At 41.1% G+C, this 15,444-nt stretch overlaps 1 long non-coding RNA gene across 2 annotated transcripts in view; it reads right to left on the reverse strand.

The window, feature by feature from the left end:
* Positions 1-1,434: 1,434 nt before the first annotated feature.
* Positions 1,435-15,444, reverse strand: part of LOC105609125 (uncharacterized) — a 109,856-nt gene continuing 95,846 nt past the window's right edge. For both annotated transcript variants that reach the window (XR_009601011.1, XR_003589679.3), the window contains 3 exons: positions 14,810-14,968; positions 10,385-10,529; positions 1,435-7,456 (listed from right to left, as the gene is read on the reverse strand). This is a non-coding gene — a long non-coding RNA (uncharacterized LOC105609125). The remainder of the gene's footprint in view (positions 7,457-10,384; positions 10,530-14,809; positions 14,969-15,444) is intronic.

A 15,444-nucleotide genomic window follows, 5' to 3' on the forward strand; every position in this document is an offset into this window, starting at 1 on the left:
GCCCCCTACTCCTTTTGCCTTCAATCTTCCCCATCATCAGGGTCTTTTCCAGTGAGCTGGTTCTTCACATCAGGTAGCCAAAGTACTGGAGCTTCAGTTTTGGTGTCAGTCCTTCCAATGAATATTCAGAGTTGGTTTTCTTTAGGACTGACTGGTTTGATCTTCTTGTAGTCCAAGGGACTCTCAAGAGACTTCTCCAGCATCACAGTTTGAAACCTTTGATTCTTCAGCCCCCAACCCTCTTTATGGTCCAACTCCATACATGACTACTGGAAAAACCATAGCTTTGACTTTATGGACCTTTGACAGCAAAGTGATGTCTCTGCTTTTTAATATACTGTCTAGGATGGTCACAAATTTTTTTCCCAATGAGCAAGCATCTTTTAATTTCATGGCTACAGTCACTGTCTAGAGTGATTTTGGAGCCCAAGAAAATAAAATCTGTCATAAGGGTGGTGTCATCTGTGTATCTCAGGTTATTGATATTTTTCCCACCAATCTTGATTCCAGTTTGTGCTTCATCCAGCCCAGCAATGCACATGATGTACTCTGCATCTAAGTTAAATAAGCAGGGTGACAATATATAGCCTTGATGTACTCCTTTCCCAATTTGGAACCAGTCCATTGTTTCATTTCTGGTTTTAACTGTTGCTTCTTGACCTGCATACAGATTTCTCAGGAGGCAGGTAAAATATATTGCCTGGTATTCCCATCTCTTTAAGAATTTTCCACTGTTTGTTGTGATCCACACAGTCAAAGGCTTTGGCGTAGTCAATAAAGCAGAAGTAGATGTTTTCTGGAACTCTCTTGCTTTTTCTATGATACAATGGATGTTCTCAATTTGGTCTCTGGTCCTCTGCCTTTGCTAAATCCAGCTTGAACATCAGGAAGTTGTTGGTTCATGTACTATTAAAGCCTAGCTTGAAGGATTTAGAGCATAACCTTGGTAAAATGTGAAATGACCACAATTGTACAGTAGTTTGAACATTCTTTGGCATTGCATTTCTTGGAGATTGGAATGAAAACTGACCTTTTCCAGTCCTATGGCCACTGCTGAGTTTTCAAATTGGCTGATGTATTGAGTGGAACACTTTAACAGCATCATCTTTTAGAATTTGAAATAGCTCATCTGGAATTCCTTCACCTTCACTAGCTTTTTTTCATAAAAATTCTTCCTAAGGCCTACTTGACTTCACATTCCAGGATGTCTGGCTCTAGGTGAGTGACCACACCATCATGGTTATCTGGGTCATTAAGACCTTTTTTGTATAGATCTCTTGTGTATTCTTGCCACCTCTTTTTCATCTCCCTGCTTCTGTTAGGTTCTTACCGTATCTGTCCTTTATCATGCCCATCCTTGCATGAAATGTTCCCTTGTTATCTCCAATTCTCTTGAAGAGATCTCTAGTCCTTCCCATTCTATTTTTTCCTCTGTTTCTTTGCATTGTTCATTTAAGAAGGCTTTCTTATCTCTCCTTGATATTCTTTGGAACTCTGCATTCAGTTGGGTATATCTTTCTCCTAGCTATTTACATACTGAGGAAAGAAAAGTTTCCATAATAGTCATTCCACTGTAGTGTTTCTGTCTGGCTCCCCAAATAGACCATAGCTTCTCAAAGCCAGGAGTTGTGTCTGGTCCTCACATACCTATGCCAGCACCAGCGCAGAGCCTGCTGTGTGTTTGCTGAATATAACCTCCATCAGCTACATCACTCTCCTCACCAAGCCTGAAGATCATGTCTCTAACATACAGTCCTGGGTACGTCTGAGAAAGGAATTGTGCCAATCTGACAAGAGCTACGGTGACTGGGGATAACTGCTCCCTTTCCCTCCTTCCTACTGCCAGTACCATTAAGACAGGGCGAAAACATCCAGTAAATGAGGGCAAGGTCAATAAAACCCAAGGAGCTTCCTGATGCCTCTTGTTGCTACTCCCTACAACTACGCTATGAGCTGGGCCAGGTGGGCTGAGGCCAAGCAGAAGGGCCAGTTGAGGGGCAGAGAGACCTCTTTTCCCCCTCAGCCCAAACCTCTACAACTTGGCCCTCTCTCATTAAGACACTGTGTTTTCAGGAGGCCCAGTTAAATGCATGCTGCTGCTGCTAAGTCGCTTCAGTTGTGTCCGACTCCGTGCGACCCCATAGACAGCAGCCCACCAGGCTCCGCTGTCCCTGGGATTCTCCAGGCAAGAACTGCTTTCTAAAAGCCAGATGAATGATACTGAAGTCTCATTCCTTCCTTCATAGGTTCATTCATTCTACAAACATTGATTGAACACCTGCTGTGTCCAATTGACTGTGCTGCATGTTGAAGAGGCATAACCTGGGCTCTCAAAGAACCCTGGGACTCCAGAAGGAAATAGACAACAATGAAGTGTGATGAGAGCTGGAAGTGGGAAGTGTCGGCTGTGAGAACATATGGGAATCGGTGCAGGACAAGGTAGTATGGGGACTAGAGGCTGAACTGAAAAGAGCTCTGAGCAGGATGGAATTTAACTTCTTGAAGGCTGCGTAGGTATTAGGCAGGTACATCAAGAAAGTGTGGAGATCAGGAAAGAGTATTCAGTAAGATACAGAGACAGAGACCACAGCACATCCCAGAAAGGACAGGGGGTCAGGAAGTGGCAAAAGGAGGTCTGATGAGTAAGAACCCAGAGCCCGAGATCAGGAAGTGAGTTCCAAGCTCCTGGGACCAGGGAAGGGAACGTCCTTCAGTGGAGACTGGGGGTACTGGAAAGATAGGTGGGAGGTGATGTGAAATCTTAATCCACTTCTGGCTTTACACACAAGAAAGCACAACTATAGAGGCAAGAAACCATTAAAGTCATACAGCTAGCGATCAGCATAGCCAGACCTGAAGCTGCGTCTCTGGACCTACAAGAGTAAGAAGAAATTAGCTTCTCAAAATGATGAAGAGCTCCAGGTCCCTCTCTGCTGGAATCCATATTCCTATCCTCCTTCCTCCACAGAGCTGCTTTCTCCATAGTCTGTCAAAGATAGTAAAGGCAGTCACAGGTTGCTAGAGAAGGTGGTAAAGGTTAGGAAAGGCCCTTAATAAAAGAACTAAAAGACTCCCGAGCTGTCCTCACAAAGTTTACCACAAGTTCCTTTACAGACCTTGAAAGCTCAGCCCCAGACATTTTTCTCTTGAATGGTATCCTTGAGTTTATGAATGGAATGTTCCCACTTTGCATCTTTTTCCTTTGAGATTCATTATTTTCTAATACTGCTTTTATTACTCAAATTATGATATTCCTGCTGACGCTCATGCATCCTAAGGAGGTACCATCTAGGTAGCACACACTGTTTGTAGAATTTTCCAGCTCCCTTGTCTTTCTTTTCTAAGAAGTTAGACTCATCTTTCCAATTACTAGAATGAAACAGACACAAGACAAAGTAAATCATTCTGGAAATTCATAAATATTGTGGTTGAATAAAAAGTAATTTTAAATGAAAAGACTTCTCAAAAAATAAGGAAGTACATCTCTCAGGCACTGCCTCTCTAACAAACAATATGCAAAAAGTAGCAAAACAGATCATAAAGATACCTAAACTGCACACTGAAACTTCTTCCTAAAATATTTTTTCTTGTTTGAAGTTAGGACTTCAGAAATCTTAATTGCTTTGGTTCAACAAATTCTGAAGATTGATATACATATCCATTAATTCACTTATTTATCCACATAGGATCAGCCTCAAATGGGGACCGCCTGTTCTGCATGACTAAGAATTTCCAAGATGGCAATAGCAACCGTTAAATCAAGCATTAAACTCACCTTTGTGAGTGTGAGACTTGGTGCAACTACCCAGGCTGCACGCCCATGAAGTCCATCCTGCATCCGTCAAATAACGGGCCAGGTGATGGAATTCAGTGGTGAGTTAGACACGTGGTCTGTGTCCTCCCTCTAGAGTGCACAGAAGAAAGAGTGAAAGGAATAATCATCTGAAGCGTGATGAGGACTAAGGTCAGGAAGGTGCCGGGTCACCTGGAAGCTCGCTCACAGTGGATCAATGAAGAACTCTTTAAGGAGATGACCTGTAAGCTGAGGATGGGTGAATGACTAGGCTTCTGTCCTAGAGCAGGAGCAAAAGTCATGAGGTCAAAGGAAGAGTATAACTAAGAGATTGGAGAAGAGACTGCAGAGCGCAGAGCTGAAGGCACTGCAGAGAGGGGAGCATGACTGTAGAAGAGAGAACACAGTGGGGTGGTTTGGGGAAGATGGAGATGTACTCGCTGACCAGCCCTGAAGGAAGGTTGGATTTTATCCTAAAGACAATGAGAAGTTCTTATGGGTTTCTTAGGCTACTCTTTGCTGCACAGTGAGCCAGGAAAGGAGTCAATGGTGCTGTCAGTGGAAGAAAACCAGGGGTCACTCCTGGTTCCTGATGTAGAGCAAGGGGAAATAGGAAGTCAGCCTGCACGATGGCACTGACGGGAAGTCCTGGTTTGACAGATCATTCAGCCTTTGCGCTGGGCTATGACCCTACTATCTTGGAGCTTGTGCTTCTCCACAACCTCACCAGCAGGTCTGAAGAGTAAGAAAAATGGATTCTTCTTCTTTCACCATCAGAGCTCTGTCAGTAGAAAATGTGTTCCAAGCCTCCTATGTTGTCCCTAAACAGTGGTGTCCATGAAACTTGGAACTTGGTAGGCTGGTAATCAGTGCTCACTGGGAAGTTTCCCAGACCAACTTGGCACCCTTTGTGCCTATTAGAACTTACCTGTTTATTGATTTGCCTTTCCTACCGAACTATCGGTTGCCTGAAATCAAGAAATATGTCTTACACATTTTTGCATTCTAGTTCCTCACAAGGTACGTCAGTAAATAATTGGTAATTAAGTTATACTAAATACAACTTGTATTGTACTCAAGCAGAGTACAGTATGCATTCAGTCATTTGAGGGAGACTGAACTTGAAAACTATTAAATGTGTAAAATTTTTGTAAGGAAAAATTCTTTGGGGTTCCAAAATATTGGCTTTAAAATCCATTTGGGGGGACTTCCCTGACAGTTCAGTGATTAAGATGCCACATTTCCACTCAATTCCCTGGTCTGGGAATTGCCAGGCCACGTAGCCAAAAAAAAAAAAAAAATTGGGGGGACCTAATTTTTTTTTTTTTAATTTGGAGATTGTTCTGAAATGATCAAAGTACTTGTCTATTTGATTATAAGCTCCTTGGCAGACAGGATTATGTGTTTTCAACTTCCATCTCCCACAGGGCATGGCATATATTAGGTGGCTCATTATTCAGTGAATGTGTAGATCACACATACACACACACACATATATATACAGTAAAAGTACAAACAGGAAATCACACCATATGAGGCATCTCAAAGACATGCGAATGGGTAGTTATTATGTATCAAAACTCCATAAAGGTAGATGATAACATCACTTATTTAGTAGAAGCATTTCTCCATGTGATGTTTAATAGAAAAATATATAAGGAGGGAAATGAGATGAGACACTACATACTTTTCTACTTTAAAAAGACGTATAAAATGATTTAAATAAAGTTATATAACTGTAAAATCAATTCAGAGAGGAAATATCCAAGAATAACTGATTTTCAAGAAGTATGATTTTATGATCTGACATCAGAGAAACTGTTGAAAAAATGGAAGAATTGCCCTGACTTGGAGTGTTATTAATGAGGCAATGGGAAGGTATTTGGTGAACTACTTGTAACTAGAGACCCAGCCGGAAAAAGAGGGGGTGGAGTTTCTGAGGAACCAGACAGCAATGGGATTTTCTCAGCTGAGTTTGCAGTTTCACTTAGCTTCTGATAAAAGTCATCTCTAACAATTAATAAAAACAGATGCAATTTTTCTTATAGGTCTTTAGTGTCGGGACTATAAATCCCCATCGTGTCAAAGACCAGCTTCTCAATCTTGAATAATCCTTTCTACATCTCTTCCTTTGTCCCTGAGATTTACAGATAGATCTGCAGATCCATCCCCAGACTCTGCTGAACTCCCCTGCTTCTTGATAACTTTCCCCCATCTCTCCATTTGTGCAGCTTCTCAAGGACTAGTATTAACAGGTCCCTTGAACACGTGCCCTTCGTGGAAAACAAAGACAACCATTCCCTTAAGCTGGAAGAGATCTTAGAGACTAACTAACCAAAGAAACCAGGAGACTTGCAGTGACTTCTATGACATCGCAGAGCTCTTTTAGCAAAAGACTCTTACTCCCATGTTCTGAGACCACCGCTACAACTTCTCAGTGTCTAGCCCAGGAGGGGCAGGAACAGTTGGCTTCCAAAATTAATATAGTACTTAATAATTCATGTATTAGTAGTTCAACTCTAACTGCTAAGTCGCTTCAGTCGTGTCCGACTCTGTGCTACCCCAGAGACGGCAGCCCACCAGCCTCCCCCGTCCCTGGGATTCTCCAGGCAAGAACACTGGAGTGGGTTGCCATTTCCTTCTCCAATGCATGAAAGTGAAAAGTGAAAGTGAAGTCGCTCAGTCGTGTCCAAACCTCAGCGACCCCATGGACTGCAACCTTCCGGGCTACTCCGTCCATGGGTTTTTCCAGGCAAGAGTACTGGAGTGGGGTGTCATTAAGCAACTTTTAAATCCATATTGTGTATTTATTTCCCTTGTGGAAATAATTTTAATGGCTCCTTGTCTTGATTAGTACGTATCCAGGCATATATATAATTTTTATGTTGGCATAATCAGTGCATGTGCTCCTTATGCTTCTTTTGTTCCATGTGAACAGTCACATTAAACACTTTTGCAGCTTTCTAGAGTATCACTGAAAACAGTGAGCAACCCAGAAGAACTTTCTGTGATAATGAAAATGCCTAATACCTGCTCCTGAATGGTAGCTACTAGCCACATGTGGCTCTTGAGCATCTGAAGTGGAGCTAATGTAACTGAGGGACTGAATTCTTATCTTATTTAATTTTAACTCATTTAAATGCAAATGTAGATAGCCACTTATGGGTAAATGACTCTACTATTGGCCACCACAGTTCTAAAGACTCATTGTATGTGTTTCTTACAATGGATATGTAATATTTCATAGTATTGGAATCTTATTTTATTTTATTATTTCTCTGTCCTTGGGTATTCAAAATGCTTTTCTTTCTTTCTTTGTGGGTTTTTTTTTTTTTTTGGTTATTTCAGCAAATACAGTGTACAGTTACATAGACACTACTAAAAAAAATGGTTGGTTTTATGGCATCTTTTTCTTTTGATGTATTTGTTTAGCTCTTGCATGCATGCTAAGTTGCTTCAGTCATGTCCTCCTCTGTGACACCATGGACTGCAGCCTGCCAGTCTCTTCTGTCCATGGGATTCTCCAGGCAAGAAGGCTGGGGTGGATTCCATTTCCTACTCCAGGGGATCTTCCCAACCCAGGGATCGAACTCTCGCCTCTTATGTCTCCTACATTGGCAGGCATGTTCTTGACCACTAGCGCCACCTGGGAAGTTCGACCTCCTGCAAATGAAATTATAACTGGGTGGTGTTTTGACGAAAATATTCCTCAAAGTTTTCCCCAACCCCTCAACTGTCTCTTTTATCCTCCCATTACATACCCTCAGAACCACGAACTCTGTCAAGAACCCAGGTCTTCCATTCCCGAATCCTCTGGTGGAGCCTTACTCTCATCTCTTTCTCCTAGCCAACCTCCCTCATCACCCCTCACTCATGCTTTAAGGTTCCTCTTCCTCAAGCCAGGTTTATCCTTTTTCTTTATCCTTAGAAACAAAGACTCAGGTCATTTTGATTTAACGGATTAGCTGCTAATCCAGACAAGATAGAAAGTGCAGGGATGTCCCGACAGTTCAGATTCTGGGACATATCCCACAGCCCCAATCGCAAGTCCCTACTCATGCATGGCTGGGGAAGTGGGGAAGGGGGTTTGAAAACACAGTGTTTGAAGTCAGAGAGATCTGGTGATATGAGTGTCCCTGAGCAACCTCAGCTCACCATGATGCTTGCTGTGTTTCTCACACGCCACAGTCATCTCCATAGAGAGGAGACTCATGAAATGGTGCAGAGGGAATATAAACTCACCCCCATCAATTAGGGAAGATAAATGGACCACTCACCAGATCACCTGAATGGTGAAAGTTGCAAAAGCTGAGCAAGCCCACCTCAATTTTCAGGTTGGACAATGTTAAAAATGAAGCTGGCACTAAAGGGACACAATGCGGAACTCTGAATCATGAGGTACTAAGAAGAAAACACCTCAGGTAATGCTTTAGCAGAAAAGGAAGAATGGAACAAAATAAGGAAATTGATCACTAGATCATGTAAGATCATTGAGTTAAAGAGATACTTGTAAACTGTAATAAGCACAGGCAAGATCAATGCCTGTGCAGACATTAGGCAGACACCAACAATACGAGGTAATTGTCCTGAGCAACCAAGACAGCTTGCTGCAGTTATTGGTTCATAGATGGTCCAGAGCAAAGGTTGGGATTTGCTCATGGAAGATTACAGGATGAGAGCTCTGATCAGAGCAAATCTGAAGTCCATCTACATCTGGAATTTTCAGGCTGCATCCTTCCCTTTGATGACTGGGGTTTACAATGCTGAGGCTTTCCTAATGTGAGGTTCCTGTATGTGGAGCTGTCCCAAGGAAATCCACTCCTGCAGAGACGAACCTTTGGAGGAAATTCTCTTTTGCACAATCTGTAGAAATTGAGCATTAATTCAGAATAGCACTATACTATTAACAAGAAGGGAAGATATTGAGGAACTCAGGTCTTGTCTGCCACTTGATCAAATCATTTGAACTTCGCTGGGTGTCAGCTTCCTTATTTATAAAATAAGGATGTTAGGAAACATAAGTTGGTTTTTAAACTTAATTTTGACTAAACAAGTCACTTTAAACTGAATTTGACAAACGAAACCTTCTCCACCTTTTCCTCCTGTATGAATTTTACAAGGAATCCCAGTGGAGAGCACAGATAAATGTAGAGATGTTCTGGTTAAACCAGGGTGAAGGCTAGAGCCCGTCTACTCTACTTCCTATCATCCCCTCAAGACAGCTCTGGAAGCACCTCCAGGAAGTCCAAGGACCTGGTGAAACAGTCCGAGATCTCTAGACTAGAAGCTCCCCAGGTTCCCGTCTGGCTTGGACATTAAGGGTATTGAGATGCTGGATGTAGAGGTCTGTTCTTTATTTTTCTCAGTCTCCAACCTATGCATCCCCATCCCCGTCTGACATACCAGCTTGTATAAATACATGCTTCAAAGAATAAAGTTAATGAATATTTAACTTCAAAAGCATATATTTGCCTTCACATCAGAACACATCCAGTCAAATACCTGTCTCCAAAATAATATTTTATAAATTAAGTATAACTTCTGATAAGCAAAATTCAGAATTTTTATGGCTTTGATATAAGATGTCTTAGTTCATGTGGGATGCTATAGCAAAATACCATAGACTGAGTGGCTGTGAAATAATAGAAATTTAGTTCTCATAGTTCTGAAGGCCAGAAAGTCCAAGATTCAGAGTGTCTGATGACAGCAAGCTTCCTAGTTGATAGATGACTGTCCCTTTTGCTATGTCCACATGGTGGAAGGGGCAAGAGAACTCTCTGGGCCTCTTTTATAAGGGCACTAATCCTGTTCATGAGGGTTTGGCTCTCATGACCCAATCACCTCCCAAAGGCCACATCTCTTAATGCCATCACCTCGGGGAACTGGGCGTCCCTGATGGCTCACACGGTAGAGTCTGCCTGCAATGCCGGAGACCCGAATTCGATCCCTGATTCAGGAAGATCTCCTGGAGAAGGAAATAGCAACCTACTCCAGGATTCTTGCCTAGAAAATCCCATGGACAGAGGAGCCTGGCAGGCTACAGTCCACGGGGTTGCAAAGAGTCAGACAAGACTGAGCAACTAACACTTTCATTTTCACTTTGAGGGGTTAAGATTCAACGTTTGACTTTGGTGGGGACACGAACATTCAGACCATAGTACACAGTGTGTCTCATTTGGGGATCTGTGAGATAACTGGTCCAGATTTCATAAAGGCACTTCACAGTGCCATCAGGGATCCAAGCACTTTCCAGCTCTGCTCCACGTTCTTAACACAGGGCATTTTTCATCCTTTTATGAAGTGTTTTCTCACTGTTCCTCTGGACCTCATCTTCACATTCCAGGCATGAAAATAAAAGAACAATGAAGGGCCCACCCTTACAAAAGTTTCTCCTTTAGAAAGATTCTGCCCTGTAGATTGGGAATGGCAGCCTCCCCCAAGAACTTACACTTGCCCCTCAGTATCCCAAACTGAAAATGTCACATGACCATCTCTCAATGAAAGAAGATCAGGGAGAAAGATGGTAGAAGGAGACTGGTCAGTCAGCCCATAGAAACAGTGAACCAACAGACAGATATACTGCTGATGTACCTGGAGATGAAGAGAGGACCTCAACCTCTAGGAAACCTCTGCCTCCATCCGAGGAGCTGGAGGATGGTGACGGGAAAAGCTGGAGAGACAGGAAACAGCTCTTCCGTAGATGATGGGGTGCTTCCAGATGGTTCTAGGTTGATCTCTGTGGGGGTAGAGACAGATGAGGGAAACACTGCTCACTCTTGATGTCTCCACTCCATTGGTATAACCTCAGCCTTCCTCTAGGACGTAGAGCAAATCTCAGTCCAGTCTATTGGCTGGTTCCTTCGTGCCACAGGTTTTACAAGGTCAAGCCCCATAATGATCACTAGCATTGCCGGAGACGACGTATGACGCCCACTGGGCTTGAGGGTCCTGTGTCACAAACCTAAGCCACACCCTAACATAAACTTTATCAGTCACAAAGATGAGTTTCATCCTTGTCTGCCCTACTCCTTTATTTTGTCTCTGAATTAGTTTTGAACTCAGCAGTGTGAAGAGTCATCATTGACTGGACCTCTTCTCTCTGTGTCTAAGCAGTTCTGAGACTAGTGAGAGCTTAATAAGTAAGTGAAAAAAATGTTCGATCATTGCTCCAGGACTTCTCTGATTATGACATTTATATTCCCATATACATGGATCAAAGCAGATGTTAGGAGTGTAAAACCTTTGACAAATAAACAACAGCACAGAATTATATTAGTATTACCGCTACCAGTGAGACACCCAGCAAAGTACCTGGAATTTCTTATTGACTGAATGAGTGTTTAAAGTAATACACTTTCCAGCTCAGATTTTGGCACAGTTTAAAGGAAAGAGTGAACAACTAGGAAATTTTTTTTTTCTCATGGCTTCTAGTGGATGGTTAAGCAGGAAAAAAAAAAAAAAAATTACAGACAGAGCATGAAAGAATGCTGGTTAAAATATTCCATTGTAGCAAAGGGAACCCTCCTACACTGTTGGCACTATGGTAGGAATGCATGTTCTTTATGGAGAATAGTATGGAGGTTCCTTAAAAACTAAAATTAGAGTTGCAATATGATCCAGCAATCCCACTCCCGGGCATGTATTCAGACAAAACTCTAATTCAAAAAGATACATGCACTTCAATGTTCTTAGCAGCTCTATTTACAATAGCCAAGACATGGAAGCAACCTAAATGTTCATTGAGAGATGAATGGATAAAGATGATGTAGGATATACACACAGTGGAGTGCTACTCAGCCATAGAAGAGAATGAAACAATGCCATTCCAGCAACATGGAGGGACCTAGAGATTATCACTTTAAATGAAATGAGAGAAAGACAAATACCATATGATAGCACTCATGTGTGGAATCTAAAATATACCACAAATGAACTTATTTGTGAAATAGAAACATACTCACAAACATAGAAAACGAACTTATGGTTACCAAAGAGGAAAGAGGGTGGGGGAGGAATAAATAAGGAGTTTGGGATTAGTAGATACAAACTATTGCATATAAAATAGATAAACAGTAAGGTTCAGCTATATAGCACAGGGAACTATATACAATATCCTTTAATAAAACATGAAAAAGAATATGAATATATATACATATGTATTCATATATACATATATATATAACTGGATTACTTTGCTGTACACCAGGAACTAACACATTGTAAATCAACTATACTTCAATATAAAATTAAATACATATATATATATTTCCCAATAACGGAACCCCTTCTCATGTTAGTATTCAAGGCAACACTGACTCCTGTGTAGTAGACAAATGATAATGTCAAGCTTTTGCTTCATGTCATGTTAGATTCAGAATTTCAACTTGTTTTGTGACATGTCTGAATGTATAATAAGCAAAAGTTTAATGAAGTTCTTGATTTTTAAAAATAATCTGAATAGTATTGAATGCAAAACTATAAAATTACTGTATTCGCACGAATTATGAGAAAGCAGCTGAAAATATGATGTTATAAAAACTGTTATTTAAGCTACTCTCCATATTTATTCTTGCTTATTCCTGACTTCTAGCTGGACACATGGCTGCCCAGAATGGAGACTATATTTCCTAGACATCCTTGAAGCTAGGTGTGACCCTACGACTAACTTCAAAGCAAAAACATGAAATACAATTCATGTGTGAATTCCTGCTTTCTAGAATGCAGATGTGATGACTGGTGCTCCAGCAGCCATTTTGATCCTTAAGGTGATTTCAAGACTAGAAGTCACACATTGGCAGAGCAACAAGATAAGCTCCCATACACCATGGAACGCCTTGCCAGGTCTGGACTTTCTCCAGACCCCTTAAACACAAGGGAAATGGATAAACTAACCTGCTGTCATTTTGAGTTTTCCTATGACTTGTGTCTGATCCTAAAGAATATATGCAAGTCTTCATAGTTACATTTTATTTGTAGGCTCCACACTCATATAAATCTAGGTTTGAATGCAGTTGTATATTAATTAATTAACATTTGTAACACTGGGTAAGTTCCCCAATCTCTCCATATCTCAAGCACAGAATAAAAGTATATTCTTCTTACGTGAGAGTTAAATATAATAATTCAAGTAAAGCACTTGGTAGAGTGTCTAGCACAGGCAAATGCTAAATAAATATTAACTACTAAAGCTGAGGTTGATGATAATGAGTCATAGTAACTACTATAATCAGCCAAAGTGAATGCACTTTCAATGTGGTCAGTGAACATTTTATGTGGATCTTTTTGATGTACTAATTTTTTTTAAAAGTATTGGATGATTTTTTATATTTTGTCCTAAGTCATCTTAAATTTAATCTATCGGTGAGTTGTTAATTCAGAGACAAAAAAGCTACTGTTCCTACAATAACACAGTTGACATTTCTTCTGTAATATTTAATAAATTTTAAGAAGGGTTAGAAATAGGTAGAGACTTGAGTGATATTTGGCTGTATTGACTTTTTGCTAAAGCCCATGGAACTCTGTGACAAACGCTCTTGTTGTTGTTCAGTGGCTGTCGAGTCCAACTCTTTGTGACCCTATGAACTGAAGCACACCAGGTTTCCTTGTCCTTCACTATCTATCTCCTGGAGTTTGCTCAAACTCCATTGAATCAGTAATGCTATTCAAGCATCTCATCCTCTGTTGCCCCTTCTCCTCTTGCTCTCAACCTTTTCCAGCATCAGGGTCTTTTCCAATGAGTTGGCTGTTCCCATCAGGTGGCCAAAGTATTGGAACTTCAGCTTCATCATCAGTTCTTCCAATGAATATTCTGGGCTGATTTCCTTTAGGATTGACTGATTTGATCTCCTTACTGTCCAAGGAACTCTCAAGAGTCTTCTCCAGCACCACAGTTAGCAATTGCTATTGAATCCGTTGAGTAGGACATTGTGTTGGCTTGGTTATGGAGAAATGGTTGAATTTAAACATAAAAGATTCAATGAAAACCCACATAATAGAAACGTATCATTGATTTTCAAGTTGATAAGGGCAGGAAATTAAGGTGGTTAGCAAAAGGAAGCATTATGCCACTGCAGGAAGAAAATCTGTAACTGCCAAGTGATGTACCATTGTGTCAGCTTCAAGATCTCCTGGGCTTTCTCTGTAAAGGACAGAGATAATTCCAAAACCAGCAGTGCTTGACAACTTTCAAAACCAACTGAAAATATCACTTCTCTAGAACAACTAAAAGAAACAAAGCTACCAGTGGGAAGACATGGATTCAGGAACCAGATTTATAGTTCTGTGTGTGTTAGTTACTCAGTTGTGTCCCACTCTTTATGACCCCATAGACTGTAGCCACCCATTCCTCTGACCACGGTATTCTCCAGGCAGGAATACTGGAGTGGGTTGCCATTCCCTTCTCCAGGGGGTCTTCCCAACCCAGAGACTGAACCCTGGTTTCCTGCATTGCAGGCAGATTCTTTACCATCTGAGCTATCAGGAAAGCCCAGATTTATAGTTTCATGTAGAATATTTAAAATATATAAAAGAAAGCTCAATAATTTATCATCATACATATTCACAGTATTTTTAATAATAATAATTGACCAGGCATACTCTGAAAGTATCACAAGAAAGAAATCCCAACTAAAATTAGGTTGATCTCCGAGTTCAAGCCTAGCTCTGGGACAAATAAATCTCAGTCTCCAGGCATTAAATTCAAATCAGTAATAGTCATTGCCTGATGCTCAGTATTAAAAGTAGGATTACGATGATGTCCTGACTTGGTAGAAAGAATGCTGTGATCAATTAGTGATGTCTTTTATGAGTATAGGACAGAGATGATGGATCTATGCACTGACTTTATTTTATATCCTCCCAGTTCAATCTTGTGCTATCCCAGATGTTCCAGGTATCATAGCTAAGTACCTGCCTTCTCTCCCTGGACCCAAGTTCTTGTCTTGGCAACCTGCCTATTCACACCAGCCTCCTTGGAATGGAGAGACAGAGCATTCATTGTTTGCCAGTGATACAAACCCAACTCAAACTAGCTGCAGCAGAAGAAATGGGATGTATTGTCTGTTAACTACAGAGTCCAGGGATGCAACTGGTATCCAGCACAAGATGTGGAAGTTTCATCATGTAGTCAGCAGTCTATTTCTCTCTCTTCCTTTCTTCTTTTCTTAAACAGATTTTCTGTAGAGAAAGAAAAATGACCACTAGTAATGCCAGACTCACATCCACCCCACCTCAGTAATCACAGGTCCAGAAGGTACAAATCTTTTCTGATGGCCCTTAAAAAAAAAATCTCAAGTAGGATTCTGATTCACCTTGATTCAGTTTCATGGACAGAAAAAAACTATGAATACCAGGAGGACTGAGAACTCTGATTGGTTTCAATGTCCACCCAGGTAGCTGTTAATAGGAAAAGGGCTCTGTAAAAGACAGTATCTAACCACAGGTGGCTTCTAAGGGAGAAGTATCTATGGACATTAGGGATCTGTAAATCACCTTAAAGTCATTTGTAGTCACAAATCCCGAGAGAGTCTTCACTCAGTGACATATACACATCCCAGAGTTGGGCCATTTTTAAAAGTTCCTCTAGTGATTCTCTTAATTACCTGGTTTGGAAGCCTTTGCTTACAATGCAAGAGGAGTTCTCATTTCATAGA

The sequence above is a fragment of the Ovis aries genome, chromosome 6, assembly GCF_016772045.2.
Source record: "Ovis aries strain OAR_USU_Benz2616 breed Rambouillet chromosome 6, ARS-UI_Ramb_v3.0, whole genome shotgun sequence".
NCBI classification, from domain to species: Eukaryota; Metazoa; Chordata; class Mammalia; order Artiodactyla; family Bovidae; genus Ovis; species Ovis aries.